Source organism: Bos indicus x Bos taurus, chromosome 24 (assembly GCF_003369695.1).
Source record: "Bos indicus x Bos taurus breed Angus x Brahman F1 hybrid chromosome 24, Bos_hybrid_MaternalHap_v2.0, whole genome shotgun sequence".
Classification (NCBI taxonomy): domain Eukaryota; kingdom Metazoa; phylum Chordata; class Mammalia; order Artiodactyla; family Bovidae; genus Bos; species Bos indicus x Bos taurus.
Genome location: NC_040099.1, coordinates 57,893,170 through 57,910,719, shown reverse-complemented (window position 1 = coordinate 57,910,719; position 17,550 = coordinate 57,893,170). Strand labels below are relative to the sequence as shown.

At 42.1% G+C, this 17,550-nt stretch overlaps 1 pseudogene; it reads right to left on the bottom strand.

Annotated features, from left to right (window-relative positions):
* Positions 1–15,050: 15,050 nt before the first annotated feature.
* LOC113882821 lies at positions 15,051–15,585 on the bottom strand (annotated as a pseudogene).
* Positions 15,586–17,550: the final 1,965 nt, after the last annotated feature.

The window sequence follows — 17,550 nt, the reverse complement described above, 5'->3', positions numbered from 1 at the left end:
ATTTACCTAATGATTGGCTGGAGCTAGGTATGATCCCCAATATTGGTCAGTCCTGGGGATTTTTTATTTTATTTTTTTAATTGGAGTATAGTTGCTTTATGGAGAAGGAAATGGCAACCCATTCCAGTATTCCTGGCTGGAGAATTTCATGGACAGAGGAGCCTGGAGGGCTACAGTCCATGGGGTTGCAAAGAGTCAGAAATGACTGAAGCGACCGAGCAGCCATGGTTGCTTTAAGTCCTGGGGATTTCTCTCTTTTTTAAAAAATAATTTAATTAATTTATTTATTGGATGTGCTGAGTCTTCACTGCTGCGAGGGCTTTTCTCTAGTCGTGGATGGGGGAGCTACTCTCCAGGCTTGGATGTGCTGAGTCTTCACTGCTGCGAGGGCTTTTCTCTAGTCGTGGAGGGGGGGAGCTACTCTCCAGGCGAGGGGCGAGGGTTTCTCACTGCAGTGGCCTCTCTCGTTGTGGAGCACAGGCTCCAGGGCCTGAGGGCTCAGTCGTTTTGGCTCCCGGGCTCAGTAGTCATGGTGCTTGGGCTTAGTTGCTCCGAGGCATGTGGGATCATCCTGGACCAGGGGTGGAACCCGTGTCCCCTGCATTGGCGGGCTGATTCTTTACCACTGAGCCACCAGGGAAGCCTAGTCCTGGGGATCTCTGACCTTTGACTTGATGAAGAGGGTCTCCAGCTCTCTCAGTTGGCAAGCCCATGAGGTATGAGTCAGCCCTCCTACGGCCGTGTCCCCGCCAGCTATGGGGAAGAACCCGTCCACAGAGGGAGAGATTGACCCTGAGAGAAGCAGCCATGAGAGATGGAGAAAGCGGCACTCCCACCTTGCTTGTGGTTGTCCCCGAAGCCCAACTCACACTCACCTTTCCTGCACTGCGGTTGGCTGAGCTGACAGATTTTTCCCTTTTTGCTGTGGGGGAAGGGAGAAAAACTTTCCTTCTACCCTCTTCTGTTCTGTACCTGGGGCCTGTGAATTACACTGGTAAACAACAAATGAGCAGGAGAAAGGGTTTGTTTCCAATGCACATGGGAACCATCAAAGGAAATAGCTGGCCTCTTAAATGGTTAAAGAATTGTATACCTAATTTAGTGGAAGAGAGTCTTATGGGAAGAACAAACAAATAGGCTTCTCTGGAAAGACAAATGGGTTTAGGAAGAGAGATGGGAGATGAGAAAGTTTGCGACAGTGCTTCTTGACACAGGTATGAGTGGCCTTTCTTGTTCTTGAAGCACACACAGTGACACACAGGGACACAGCCGTCAGTATAATACACAGTATTTGCACTGCCCTAAAAATCTGTGCTCCAGCTGTGTACCTGCTCCACCCTCATCCCTGGCAACCACTTCCTTGTTCCTTCTCTGGAGAAGGGAATTGGGTTAGGTTTTATTTGGCTTCTCCCTTGTTGGGGGTATGTCCAGCCTGAAGAGGAATTTATGGGAGCCTTATTTCCCAGAAGTCATTGCTTTTAGCCAGATAAGGAAAGTTCCTTATCTGAGGGCTTTTTTTTTTTTTGCATCTGTTGAATCTCAAATGTAGCACCATATACCCCTTGTACCTACACGTATATAGCTTCCCCCGTTAGCAACGTCACTCATTAAAATGACACATTTGGTAGAATTGATGAACCTGTACTGCCGCGTCATCATTATCCCAAAGTTCACGGCTACTGCTACTGCTAAGTCACTTCAGTCGTGTCCGACTCTGTGTGACCCCATAGACGGCAGCCCACCAGGCTCCCCGATCCCTGGGATTCTCCAGGGAAGAACACTGGAGTGGGTTGCCATTTCCTTCTCCAATGCATGAAAGTGAAAAGTGAAAGTGAAGTTGCTCAGTCAGGTCCGACTCTTAGCAACCCCATGGACTGCAGCCCACCAGGCTCCTCCATCCCTGGGATTTTCCAGGCAAGAGTACTGGAGTGGGGTGCCATCGCCTTCTCCTCCAAGGTTCACAGTTTACCGTAAACTTCCCTCTGGCTGGTGTACATTCAGTCTGCAGACTCGGGCTTCCCAGGCGGTGCAGTAGTGAAAGAGCCTGCCTGCCAACACGAGAGATGAAAGAGATGTGGGTTCAGTCCCTGGGGCGGGAAGGTCCCTTGGAGTAGGAAATGGCAACCCACTCCCGTTCCTTGGACAGAGGAGCCTGGTGGGCTACAGTCCAGGGGTTTGCAAGCTGTCGGACATGACAGAGCAACTAACACTAAGACACAAATGAATGAGAGTTCCTGTTGCCCCACAAGCAGGCCAGAACTTAGTATCATCTGTGTTCCAATTTTTGGTCATTCTAATAGGTGTGTAATCGTTCTTTCTAAAATTACGTCATCTGCTTTATAAATCCTTTATTAAGTATTCTTGTACCTCTTTAGAGCTTAAAGTCGACTTCAGGGGCCTCAGCTGAAAATTTCACTTTACCATCCTGTTACCCTTATCTTCCTTAACTTGGTATTTCCCCAAACTCATTGATATCCATAAACTTGCGGATGTAAAAGCTCCCACATCTTCATGATATATAGCAATGACTTGGAAGGGTTATTACTTTCCTCCCTTGAGAAGCATTTTCCTTTATTCCTACCTGTCATTTACTGTCACTGAGCCAACACTTGGAGCTTTGCATACTCTTTCATATCATTATGACTAGGTGGTTAGAAAAATTCGCTTGTGTAGAATTTCCCCAAGAATTTTATCACTATAAGTAATTTCCATCTGCTTATTTGTACAGTATTAATCAATTATCCTTTCTTTTCTTCTGAAAAACATAGTACTCTTCACTCAATGGATAGGTTGTTTTTGCATTTATTTATTTATTTAAATGGGAAGAATGTCTTGTACAGTCATTGTGAGGATTAGACATGTTTGTTTATTCATTTTATTATGATGATGATTTTGGCTGTGGTGGGTCTTCGCTGCAGTGAGCACGTTCTCTCTAGTTGCAGCACACAGGCTCTCTGATTGCCCCATGGCATGTGGGATCTTAGCATACCTGTGTGCTCTGCATTGAAAGATGGATTCTTAACCACTGGATCATTAGGGAGGTCCCTGTTCTTGCATTTAGACTCTCCTGCATTTTATGACAGATTCCTCTTAGGGCGTCCTCTGGAACAAACATATATATATATATATATATATATATATATACTCCTTTTTTGCATGGAAGTAGCATTGGCAACTTGGTAATCTAGCTCAGCGGTTATTTGTAGTATCAGTTTTACCAACAGTAATACAGTTTCATCCCCAGCTGTCTTCAGAGCTCTTCAAAGGACACTGCCTAATTCTGTTAACTGAATTTTCAGGTGATCTGCCAACTGAGTTTTAAATAGCTTCTGTTTAATCGAATGCCTTAGACCTATTTGCTTCAAAATACATTTGGAAATAAGATTATGCCTACATGATGGCATAAAGAAAGACCAGGGCAGAGCAAGCTTAACCGCTGCAATCAGTCACATCGTTCCCAAGTGCCTGCTTGCACTGCCTTGCTCTAGTACAGAACGAAGTAATAGGGACTCGAGGTTTTGACTGTAAACTTGGTTTCATCGAGTTATGTTTCCTCCCTTTGTGGTTAGCCACTTGGGAGGGGATTTCCGGAGATGCAGGCAGTACAGTTTGTTTCCCAAAATATTTTGCATTGTTTTGAGTGAGAGAGTGCGTTGCCTACTGTGCAAAACCTGGGTCTCTGAGAGCTAATATGACATATAGCTGTAATCACGTGGTCAGAATTTGTCTTAGTGGTGAGGGGAGGCCCCTCTTTCATAAGAAAAGGAAACTTTAAAAAACATATGTTCTTTTTTAGTTTGGTAAAATACACGCAACATAAAGTGAATCATTTTTCCTTCCAGGTTTATCGAGGTATAATTTAAGACTTTCTATTCTAAATTTATGAGTTTAAGGTGTGCAGCACAAATACTTGACTTATATACATCATGAAATGATTATCAGTATAAGTTCAGTGAACATTCATCATCACATAGAGACACAAAATTAAAGAAATGGAAAAAAAGTTTTCTGCTTGATAAGAACTCTTAGGATTTACTCTCAACTTTCGTATGTAACATGCAGCAATGTTAATTACATTAACCATGTTGTACACTATATTCCTAGTACTTATTTATCTTATAACTGGAAGTTCCTACCCTTTGATTGCTTTCCTTCAGTTTCTCTTCCCTCTGTTCCCCACTACTGGTATCCATAGATCTAATCTCTTTTTTTCTATGAGTTTGTTTGCTTGTTTATTTGTTTTTAAAGTATAATTGACCTACCATATTATGTTAGTTCCTGTGATTTTTTTCTATCCTTTCAAATATGGTAAAATACACATAACATTTTTTTACCATTTTAGCCACTTTTAATTGTCCAATTAGGGCTCCCCTGGTGGCTCAGCAGTAAAGAAGCCGCCTGCCAACGCAGGAGATGTAGATTCAATCCCTGGGTTGGGAAGATCCTCTGGAGAAGGAAATGGCAACCCTCTCCAGTATCCTTGCCTGGAAAATCCCATGGATAGAGGAGCCTGGCGGGCTACAGTCCATGGGGTCGCAAAGAGTCGGACACGATTTAACGATGAAACGACAGCAACAAGTGTAAAATAAGTGGCATTAAGTTGTCAACGTTATATAACCATCACCACTACTTATTCCCTGAAGCTTTTAATCATGCCAAACAGACTCTATATCCATTTAATAATAACTCCCCATTTCCCCTTTCCTCCAGCTCCTTGGTAACCTCTATTCCACTTTTTGTTTCTATGAATTTGCCTCTTCTAGGTACTTTGCATAAATGGAATCCTGTATTTGTCCGTTTGTTTCTGGCTTATTTCACCATAGTGCTTCCATGGACCCTCTGTGTTGTAGCATGTGTCAGAACTTCCTTCCTTTCAAAGGCTCTTCGTAGTCCATTGTATGGATTTGGCACATTTGTTTGTCCATTCATCTGATGATGGACATTTGAGCTGTTTCCAGCTTTGGGTTGTTGTGAATACCGCTGCTATGAACATGGGTATATAAGGGTCTCTTTGTGTTCTCATTTGTAATTCTTTTGGGTATAATATACCTAGGAGTGGAGACTTACAGTAATACCACTTTTTGAGGAACTGAAGAAAGGACAACTTTTGAAGTATTTTTTTTCTTCACTAACCACAGGTTGCCTCTGCAAATATGATGTGATGGAATGTCTCAGAATACACTATTGCCATTTAGAGCCACGTGGTTTGAAGTCATGGGTACACCCCCCACAGCCCGTGAAATGTTCTAGAAGCTGGTTTAGCATTCCTGATACCTGATACTGGCTGGGGGAGGCAATTCACTTTGGGGCATCTTGTCTGAACCCATGATATCACCTTACAAAGAACTCCAAGTCTTTTCCAAAAGCACCCTGATTTTCAGGACAACCCCAAAGCTAACATTGCATCCTTGGATTGTTCCGGATTGGATCTCTACAGACACGGACTAAATCCCAGGATTGTCCAGGCAAGACTAGAAAATCACCTAAGCCACCTACCTCTTTCTAAACTATCAAATTACTTTTGTCACTAAGTCCTGCCAATTTTAATTTTTCCATATCACTTGATCCTATCTTCTTTCGTCTCTGCTGTCACCCTCCTAGTCCAGGTGACCCTCACCTCTCTTATGAACTTGTGTGATGGCATTTCACACTGGTCTTCCCTCATGTACCCTTGTTCTTCACACTGTAGCCAGAATCAGTTTTGAAATTCAGATCTGATGTCAGCAATAGCGGTTTGGTGGAAGGGGACCAGACAAGATGATTATAGAGTTCATATGGAAAAGTAAACGGTAATAATCAGGAAGTTTTTGAAAAGCATGCATAGTGAGAAAAGACCAGCTCTAGCAAAAAGCAAAGTAGATTTAAAAAGCCATAAATACTAGAACAGTTTCATGTCATTCCATGGCTAGGCAGATCAGTGGAACAGAATATAGAACCATAAAAAGAGACCCCAGATAGATGAGAACTTAAATTATAATGAAGATGACATTTTGAATCACTGGGGACGCCAGTCCAGGTCTGATGCATGAGACTGGGTACTCGGGGCTGGTGCACTGGGATGACCCAGAGGGAAGGGATGGGGAGGGAGGTGGGAGAGGGGTTCAGGATGAGAAACACATGTGCACCCGTGGCGGATTCATGTCAGTGTATGGCAAAACCACTACAATATTGTAAAGTAATTAGCCTCCAATTAAAATAAATAAATTTATATTAAAAAGAATCACTGGGGAAAATTCGAATAAATAGGTGCTGAGACAAATGGGAAAAACTGTTTCCTTGATTCATGCATTACACCAAAACAAATTCCAAGTGTATCAAAGATTTAGGTAACTTAAAAAAATCTTAAAACAAGAAGAGAATTCAGGAGAATGTCTTCCTGCCCAGGATTTGCTAAAAAAAAAAAACTTTGACCATCACCACCAACTTTAAGAATTTGAGGGGCTTCCCTGATGGCTCAGTGGTAAAGAAGCCACCTGCCAATGCAGGAGACACAGGTTCGATCCCTGGTCTGGGAAGATCCCACGTGCTACAGAACAGCTAAGCCCGAGCACCACAACCATTGAGCCTGGGCTCTACAGCCCGAGAGCTGCAGCTGCTGAGCCTGCACATCCTGGAGCACGTGCTCTGCAACAAGAGAAGCCCCTGCAGTGGGAAGCTCACACACCACAACAAGGGAGTAGCCCTCACTCGCTGCAATGAGCGGAAAGCCCATGATGCAATGAAGACCCAGCACAGCTGGAAAAAAAAAAAAGAATTCTAGGAATTCAAAATTTCAAAACAAATGAGTGACATATCCTGAGTTCAGAGGAGGGAGAAGGAGGAAGGTTGGGAGGAGGTGGAAGGAAGGTGTCAGCAAGGCTACAGTGGGAGAGATGATAATAGAGTGTGTTTGAGGGAAAATAAAGAGATGGGCCAATGGGGGAGGAGCAGAGTCCAGGGAAGCATTTCTACTGAAGGGTCAAGGTGTTCTGGTCCTGGGAGGGAGCTCTTGGGTGGTCCAGCTTCTCAGCAGTATAAAATATATTCGCCTTGGGAGGTCTCGGAACTGCTGATGATACATGCCATGGACAGTCTGTGTCATCGATTAAGCTCTGATCCATACCCATTACCAGTTGATAAAGCTGAAGTATGGCTGAAATGGACAAAGTCAAAGAACCTGAGCAGCTTGAATGTTTGAAGATAAGGTTGGCCTCCTGCCTACACAGGAGCAGAACAATCCTGAAACAAGACCTACATTTCCCGCAGAATTTGCTTCTAGGTCGTCTTTCATCACAGGACAAGAGAGGACTCAGGAATGTCAGGCTGAGAGGTTTTATTAGCCTCTCATTAGCTTTATTCCATTAATGATGGGCAGGGGTTGGGGAGGGGCGGTTTTCCTGGTGTCTCGGTGGTAAAGAAGCCGCCTGTCAATGCAGGCAACTTGGGTTCGATCCCTGGGTCAGGGAGATCCTCTGGAGAAGGAAATGGCAACCCACTCCGGTATCCTTGCCTGGAGAATCACATGGACAGAGGAGCCTTGCGGGCTACAGTCCATGGGGTCGCAAAAGCGATGGATACGACTTAGCGAGTAAACAACAGTGGCGAATTAATGATGGGGAATTCTAGAAGCAAGGGAGACATGAAAAACAGCAACAGTGTTTCTAGAAGTTTGGTTCCGTGGCTCTCTGCTGACAGCCTCAGAGGGCAGCTGGGGTGTTGGGAAGTGGTGGTGAGAGTGGCTGACCTGGCAAGAGGTGGTTGGTACGCTGTGGCCATGGTCCCATCACTAAGGCGGGGGGAGTTGGACAGAAACAAATGGACTCCAGTGTTCACTCATAAAGTAAGTGAATGTGGAGAATGCTTGGGTAACACACACACATGCTAACTGGTTGTTTTAGTGTCACGATCACATGTAGAGATACCTGCAGGTGGAGATATTTTTCACCCTGGTATGAGGTTCTCTTTCTGACTTCAGGAAGATAGGTTTGTACAACTTACGAGAAAATAAAGAGAAAGAAGGGCCATGTTTTCAAGGGATGTGGGCATAAATCCTCTCATGGAGGCAGTGAAAACATGCCGGAAAACGAAGCCCAGAACTCAGCCAAAGAAATCTTTTACACCTAGAGAGGAATCTCATTGCATGGAGTTTGTGTAGGACTCTGAAGTTCAAGAAAGTGAGAGAGGCAATGGGGGGTACAGTGGGCTTCAGAAAGCTATGAGCTAGGGGAGATACCGCCTTTGTGAAGTTTTGTTCCAGGTAAGGAACTTATCTTGGAAGAAAAGTTATGACAAACCTAGACAGCGTATTAAAAAGCAGAGACCTCACTTTGCTGACGAAGGTCCATATAGTCAAAGCTATGGTTTTTCCAGTAGTCATGTATGGATGTGAGAGTTGGGCCATAAAGAAGGCTGAGCACTGAAGAATTGATGTTTTTAAACTGTGGTGCTGGAGAAGACTCTTGAGAGTCACTTGAACAGCAAGGAGATCAAACCAGTCCATCCTAAAGGAAATCAACCCTCATCAGAAGGACTGATGCTGAAGATGAGGCTCCAATACCTTGGCCACCTGATGTGAAGAACTGACTCATTGGAAAAGACTCTTATGCTGGGAAAGATTGAAGGCAAAAGGAGAAGGGGGTGACAGAGGATGAGATGGCTTGGTGGCATCACCAACTCATTGGACATGAGTATGAGTAAGCTCTGGGACATAGTGAAGCACAGGGATGCCTAGTGTGCTGCAGTCCATGGGGTGGAAAATAGCTGGACATGACTTAGCAACTGAACAACAGCAAGGAACTTACCTTTTTCCTGCTATTTATCAATTAGATAAAGTCAATTGGCCTCTTAATTGATGGCATAACTAGAAAACTAAATGATAGGAACAGGAAACATCATACTTTGCCAAAACCCTGACTTAAGATCAGATTAGCTTTTCTGTGTTCTAGAATGAATGTTATTGGGCTTCCCTGATGGGTCAGTGGTAAAGAATTCCACTTGCCAATGCAGGATACACGGCTTAGATCCCAATCTGGGAAGGTCCCACATGCTGTGGAACAACCAAGCCCCTGCACCGCAGCTATTGAATCTGGGCTCTAGAGACCAGGAGCTGCAGCTGCTGAGCCCACAAGCCACAACCGCTGAAGCTGGAGCGCCCTAGAGCCCGTACTCTGCAACAAGAGAAGCCCCTGCAATGAGAAGCCCATGCCCTGCAACCAGAGAAAAAGCTTGTGCAGCAACGAAGACCTAACACAGCCAAAAATAAAATAATAAAAAAGAATGTTATGAATGCAGAATTTGGGGCATTAAAGTCTTCAAGGCTACCTGACCAGCAGGCAACACGTGGTACAAAAGTTCAGGAGAGCTGTCCCCCTGACCTTTGCAGAGATCCTTGGGGCACACGTGGTGCCCCTGCCACCTTTACGTTTGTTGGAGGATGGTCTCTTGTGGTGTCTTGTTACGTTTGAGAGCAGCATCCTGACACTGTCAGTTGAGCAAGTGTCACACGAGGTGGCTGGTGGTAATTCTTGTCCCAGGCCTTTGGCTCCCTGGATATCTGTCACGAGGAATATCATGTTCGGGAGGATTTATTCACCAGGCGTCTGCTTCTTGGACTCATGGGAACTGAAATCCAAAGTAACCACTCAAAGCTACTGCCTTATTTCAAATTCTATTATAAAGTAATAGTAATCAAAGCGGTATTGTACTGTTGTAAAACAGAGACCAATGGAAGAGAATAGAGAGCCCAGAAGTAAAACCGCTTGTATAGAGTCAACTAAACTTTTACAAGTAGGTGCCAAGATCACACAATGAGGAAAGTTTCTTCTATAAATACTGCTTAGAAACTGGATATCCACCTGCAAAAGAATGAAACTGGACACTTTCACCGTACACAAAAAGTAACTCAAATGAGTTAAAGATTTGAATGTAAATAATGTCTGAAACCATAAAACTCCCAGAAGAAAACAGAGGGGAAAAGGTTCTTGACATTGATCTTGACAATGATACCTTGAATATGACACCAAAATCACAAGCAACAGAAGCGAAAATACCCAAGTGAGACTGTGTCGAACTAAAAGGCTTTTGCACAGCTAAGGAAGCAGTGGAAAGGCAACCTGCAGGATGCGAGAAAAGATTTTCAAACTTTATACAAATTATACTTCAGTATTCTGGAAAGAATATAAAATTCAAATCAAAAATAATTTTAAAGGATAGACAAGGGAGCCATTAACTGTTTTCTTATACATTTTAAAAAGTTTTACTGAAATATAGATTACATAAAATAAAATTCTCCGAATGTTAGTGTATGACTCACCAATGTTTAATATATTGATAGTTGTGCAGACATTTACCACCATCCGGCTTCAGAGCATTTCATCATTTCCCTAAGTTCCGTTGTGTCCATTTGCAGCTTATCTTCTCGCCTGCCCCAGGCCCGAGGTAACTGCTGACATCTTTTTTCTCTGTATAAATACAATTTGTCTCTTCTGGACATTTCATTTTACAAACGGCACCATTCATTATACGGCCTTTTGCACCTAATTTTTAGATTGATTTATTTACTGATTTTTGGCTGTACTGGGTCTTTGTTGCCGCTCGAGCTTTCTCTAATCTTGGTGAGTGGGGGCCACTCCAGTTGCAGTGTGTGGGTTTCTCACTGTGGTTAGCTTCTCTCGTTGCAGAGCACAGGCTCCAGAACACAGGCACAGTCGTTTGGACCCAGGGCTTAGTTGCCCCCAGCCATGTGGCATCTGTCCAGATCAGGGATCAAACCCGTGTCCCCGGCACTGGCAGGCGGATTCTTCACCGCTGATCCACCAGGGCAGCCCCTGCATCTAGTTCTTTACTTAGCATAATGTTTTTGCCTTTCTTCAGAGTTGTAGCATGTATCTGGGTCCTTTTGCTTTTACTGCTGAATAGTATGGACGGATGTACTATAATTTGTTTTATCCATTCACTGGATGACTGCTCCTTGGACTGTTTCCACTTTTTGGCATACAGGTTTTTGTTTGGATATGTGTTTTCATTTCTTACAGGTAGATTTCTAGGAGTGGAATTGCTCGGTCGTATGGTCAGGTATGATACGGTTTAAGAAACCGCCAAACTGTTTTCCAAAGTGGCCGTGCCACTGGCAGTGTATCAGTGTTCCAGTTTTTTCAGATCCATGTGAGTGCATGTGGTATTGTCTGTCTCTTATTACAGCCATCCTACTGGCTATGTAGTGGCATCTCATTATGGTCTAATCCCTTAATGATTAATGGTGCTGAGCACCCTTTCATGTGCTTATTAGCCATTTGTGTATTTTATTTAATTCAATATCTAGTCAACGCTTTTGTCCATTTTTTAGTTGGGTTATTTGTGTTTCTATTGTTGAGTTTTGAGAGATTTCAATAATATATACATTTCAAGTATATATATATAGATTAATTTAAAGAATATACATAATATGTTATCATATATAAATATATATATATATATATATATATAATGGTTTGCACTTTATCCCAGTCTGTGGTGTGTAGTGATATCCTTTAAAACAAAGGAATTTTTAATTTTAATAAAACTCAATTTCCCAATTTTTTTTTTTCTGGATCGTGATATTGGTGTCAGAAAAAACACCAATTTGATGCTTTTGAACTGTGGTGTTGGAGAAGACTCTTGAGAGTCCCTTGGACTGCAAGGAGATCCAACCAGTCCATCCTAAAGGAAATCAGTCCTGAATATTCTTTGGAAGGACTGATGTTGAAGCTGAAACTCCAATACTTTGGCCATCTGATGCAAAGAAGTGACTCATTGGAAAAGACGCTGATGTTGGGAAAGATTGAAGGCAGGAGACGGGGACAACAGAGGATGAGATGGTTGGATGGCATCACCAACTCAATGGACATGAGTTTAAGTAAACTCCAGGATTTGGTGATGGACAGGAAGACCTGGTGTGCTGCAGTCCATGGGGTTGCAAAGAGTCAGACATGACTTAGCAACTGAGCAACAACAACCAGTCAAGAATGTCATCAGTTCAGTTGAGTTCAGTTGCTCAGTTGTGTCCGACTCTTTGTGATCCCATGGACTGCAGCACGCCAGGCCTCCCTGTCCATCTTGTATGACCAAAAAGAATGTCATAGAGACTTGCTATTAGTACCCAAAGTTGAGATTTTCTCAACCATAAATGCTTCTCATATTGTTACATGAGCAATCAAATGGTGATTTTCAGAGCATTAAAATGGCTGCCTACATTGTCTATCTTTATAGTTGCTTTAGAGTGAGAAGATTTTCTAGCCTCCTCATTGAGTCATAGTTCAGCTCAGTTCAGTTCAGTTGCTCAGTTGTGTCTGACTCCTTGTGACCCCATGAACTGCAGCACACCAGGCCTCCCTGTCCATCACCAACCCCCGGAGTTCACTCAAACTCATGTCCATTGAGTCGGTGATGCCATCCAGCCATCTCATTCTCTGCCATCCCCTTCTCTTCCTGCCCCCAATCCCTCCCAGCATCAGAGTTTTTTCCAAGAGTCAACTCTTCGCGTGAGTCATAGTAGAAAGACCTAATTCCCATTTCATTCTTTTTTTAATGGCAGAAAAAACTCTAGTCTTTAGACCAAAACCCTACTCTTGTACCTATACCCGTATCACTCCCTTAGCTGTGGAGGGTGGAAGCCCCTAAAGCACCAAGGAGACTGAGAATCCTAGACATCTGGGTTAAGGAAAAAGGCACAAATTGATCCTGTTGTTGTTGTTCTTCAGTAGCTCAGTCATGTCTGACTCTTTGCAACCCCATGGACTGTACCACACCAGGCTACCCTGTCCTTCACCATCTCCTGGAGTTGCTCAAACTCATGTCCATGGAGTCGGTGATGCCATCCAACCATCTCATCCTCTGTTGTCCCCTTCTCCTCCTGCCTTCAGACCCTGCAGCATCAGGGTCTTTTCCAATGAGTAAGCTCTTCACATCAGGTGACCAAAGTATTGGAGTTTCAGCTTCAGCAATAGTCTTTCCAATGAATATTTGGGGTTGATTTCCTTTAGGATGGACTGGTTTGATCTCCTTGCAGTTCAAGGGACTCTCAAGAGTTTTCTCCAGCAGCACAGTTCAAAAGCATCAATTCTTTGGTGCTCAGCCTTTTTTACTGTTCAGTTCTCACATCTACACATGACTACTGGAAAAACCATAGCTTTGACTAGATGGACCTTTGTAGGCAAAGTAACGTCTCTGCTTTTTAATATGCTGTCTAGGTTTGTCACAGCTTTTCTTCCAAAAGCACGTGTCTTTTAATTTCATGGCTGCAGTCACCATCCACAGTGATTTTGCAGCCCAAGAAAATAAGGTCTGTCACTGTTTCCACTGTTTCCCCATCTATTTGCCATGAAGTGTGCATTACTACTCTCTACTCTGCCATGGGGTAGTATGGGGTAGTAGAAAAGTGCATATAGAAACAGGGCTTTATAAGCAAAGGAAGAAACCACAAGAAAAAGATTGCTTTTTAAAGATTGTGGTTAAAAAATAACATAAAAATTTTCACGTTAACCATTTTTAAGTGTGCAATGTAGTAGTGTTAAGTATATTCACACTGTTGTCAAATACCTCTTCAAAACTTTCATCTTGCAAAACTGAAACCCTGTACTCTTAAAAAAAAAAAAACCAACTCCCTTTTCCTCCTTCCTGCATAGCTTTTATTAAATAAAAATTCATAGCTTCTACATTTCAAGACTTCACAAATTCATAACGTCTATGTGTCAAAACCACCAATTGGAAGATAGAGCTTATTTGTAGCAAATTATTTAAGAAGTGTTTTTAATATGTGCAAAAGGAAAACACTCAACAAGCAAAGCTGACCCCAGAAACTGAAAATTCAACTCATGAAAGAAGGTCCAAATGACTTGTAAAACACTACTTAACCTCATTGGCAATCGAAGAAATTCTGCTTCTAAGATTGGCAGAAATGTTGTCAGTAATAGTGTTCAGTGCCAAGAGTCACTACTCTCGAAGTAAGATGGGCAGGCTCCCTCATGCTGGTGCAGACAAAACGCAGTACAACTGATGGAGTTTCGTTTGGCAGTATATTTCAAAACCTTAAAATCTTTGTAACTTTTGATCCCTTGATGCCACTTTTTAAAAACTTTTATTAAAAATTTTATTTTTGAAGCCCATAAATGAGCAAATTCCAGAACAGTAGCAATACAGACAATCTCACACCATTTTGACATCTACCTAGCAGTCCAGTTTTGCATTTTGTTTCCTGTAAACAAATACATTGGATTAAAACAACAGTGTCCTTAACCCCAAGTTCAATGTCTGAGTATTTCCAATATTTATTTTGAGCACATAATAAAGCAGAGGCAACTACTTTTCCTGAACATTTTATTTCCATTCAGAGCTTAGCAATTACTTTAGCTTCACATTATTCTGTCATAAATGATAACCAAATGGCCTAAGGGGCTAAAATCATAAAATTATTATAAGCCAAGTCAATGTCATATATATATATATAAAGTTAATATAAAATGACAACTATACTGGTACATATTTGTTTTGGATCCTACTAGAAATATGCCAAAATAACACGTTTTAGTAAAGACTGAGGTCCTTGGGTAGAGGAGGGGAAGAAGAGTCATATCATCAAAAATTATTAGGAAAACTGTAGGTAAAAAAAAAACCAAAACAGCCTACAATTTAAACAAAATAAAGGAGGGAAGAAGAGTACAACACTGGGGTGATGACAGTTCAGGAACACACTCCCCATCCATCACAGACTCGCTCTCCACCTCAGGAGCACAGCACCAGGCTCTCTAGGCACTACTGCTCTCTCACGAAGTTCTTTATGTGGAACAGAAACCTACATTTATGGTCACAACAGAATTTTATAACTGCTCTTTAATCTCACAGCAAAAAACAGGAAAAAATTGGTAGGGCCAGAGTGAACCTCAGAACATCTCAGTACCCTGAAAATAGGGGCAAAAAGTGAATCATTAAGAAACAGTATCCAAAGAGCACTGTATTATCGATTTATAAAACAAGATTCAGCCCTCTTTGATGGGACGAGCCATAGTAGCTGAAATTTGGAAATGTTTTGATGCTGATTTTTTTTTACTGATGTGGTACTCCAAGCTGTTAAGTTGGAACAAATTCCAAACTCACACTGACTTGTATCACCTCAGTTTAATAATCCAGTGAATGACAAAAAAGACAAACAATGAGAATAGCATCACAGCACAGCAACTTCGTCTGGCTTCCTCTGGATAAAAGCTTCAGTTTTCCCAAAGTTTTACCTATAAATCCAGTTGTAGAATCAAACCGTGAATCCATTTCAACTAATAATTTATTTTGATGTTTAACTTCATGCCCTGTTTCGATGGAAAGAGATTTTATCGCAGTTACTTTGTTTCTCAGACTTTCCGTGAATCTCTCATTCTCCTCTTCACAGGTACTATGCCCACTATTAGGATAGCCATAGTTCCCATACTTGCCAGGGGGTACTCCTTCACCCAGGCCTGCACTGCTCAACCTGCCAGAGGGCAGAGGGGTGGGTAGGAAGAGGCCAGGGACCACCTGGACTGCGTCCTCAGGACCAGGGCCCGGAGAAACAGCAACTGCTTCCTCCAATGTGCCACGACATCAGTCCCTTGGTGCCTCTTTTAACATCCTATCCTTAGACTAGAGCGATGTGCCCAAAGGTTTATAAAAGCAAAAATGCATAAGCAACCTAAGTATCTAGGATTAGCACACTGGCTACACAAAGTAGTATAACACATTCATCCGACAGAACAGTGTGTAGGCTAAAGAATTCTGAACGACAGGCCCATGTTAAGTAACAAAACCCGACAAACAAACAAGAGAAAAGAAAGCATAAAAAATGCACAAAGAGAAAATACAAGAGCAGAAGGAGATACACCAAAATGGTAGTTATCTTTGGGTTGTGGGAGATCTAAAATTTTTTAAATAAAAATATCAGAAATTTTTAGTAATGAGTACATTTTACTCTGATAATCAGAAGGAAAGCCTTAAAATGAAACGTTTGTAAAATACTTAATATACATACCATACACAAATATTTTTAAAAATTTAAACTTCCATACACCAATCAAATAATTAATTTGACTTAGTATTTGTGAAATTGGGCCTAGGGCTCAATCTATAAATTTGTAAAAATTGATATATTCTCCTATTCTGACAGTTGTAATACTTTTTTTGGTGACTGTTTTGAAGTGAAACTGAAGCATAGGAATAACTGTGCTAAAATCTTATCATAGAGGTTTGGGTTTTTGTTTTTTTTTTTTGGGTACTTAGATTGTCCTACACAGTGAAATTGAATTTTAACCTGGTTTTGATTCTTGCGGTTTTAGGTAGCTGTATTAGGTACTTTATGAACAAGATGTATTAAATACTTCTTAAAATTTTTTTTTAAATTTTATATTGGAATATAGTTGATTTACTGAGGAAGGAAATGGCAACCCATTCCAGTATTCCTGCTTGGGAAATTCCATGGACAGAGAAGCCTGATGGACTATAGTCCAGGGGGTCACAAACAGTCAGACATGACTGAATGGCTGTGCACATAGTTGATTTATAATGCTTTGTTAGTTTCAGGTACACGTATACATGTATCTATTATTTTTCAGATTCTTTTCCCATTTAGATTATCATAGAATATTGAGTAGAGTTCCCTGTGCTATCGAGTAGGTCTTTGTTGATTGTTTTATATATGGTAGTGTGTTCAGTTCAGTTCAGTTCAGTTCAGTCGCTCAGTTGTGTCCAACTCTTTGCGACCCCATGAATTGCAGCACACTAGGCCTCTCTGTCCATCACCAACTCCCGGAGTTCACTCAAACTCATGTCCATTGAGTCAGTGATGCCACCCAGCCATCTCATCCTCTGTCGTCCCCTTCTTCTCTTGCCCCCAATCCCTCCCAGCATCAGAGCCTTTTCCAATGAGTCAACTCTTCGCATGAGGTGGCCAAAGTACTGGAGTTTCAGCTCCAGCATCAGTCCTTCCAAAGAACACCCAGGTCTGATCTCCTTTAGAATGGACTGGTTGGATCTCCTTGCTGTACAAGGGACTCTGAAGAGTCCTCCAACATGACGGTTCAAAAGCACCAATTCTTCGGCATTCAGCTTTCTTCACAGTCCAACTCTCACATCCATACATGACCACTGGAAAAACCATAGCCTTGACTAGATGGACCTTTGTTGGCAAAGTAATGTCTCTGCTTTTCAATATGCTATGTAGGTTGGTCATAACTTTCCTTCCAAGGAGTAAGCGTCTTTTAATTTCATGGCTGCAGTCACCATCTGCAGTGATTTTGGAGCCCAAAAAAATAAAGTCTGACACTGTTTCCACTGTTTCCCCATCTATTTCCCATGAAGTGATGGGACCAGATGCCATGATCTTCGTTTTCTGAATGTTGAGCTTTAAGCCAACGTTTTCACTCTCCTCTTTCACTTTCATCAAGAGGCTTTTTAGTTCCTCTTCACTTTCTGCCATAAGGGTGGTGTCATCTGCATATCTGAGGTTATTGATATGTGTACATGTTAATCATAAACTCCTAATATAGTAACAGTTTCCCCTTGTCTTATACATTG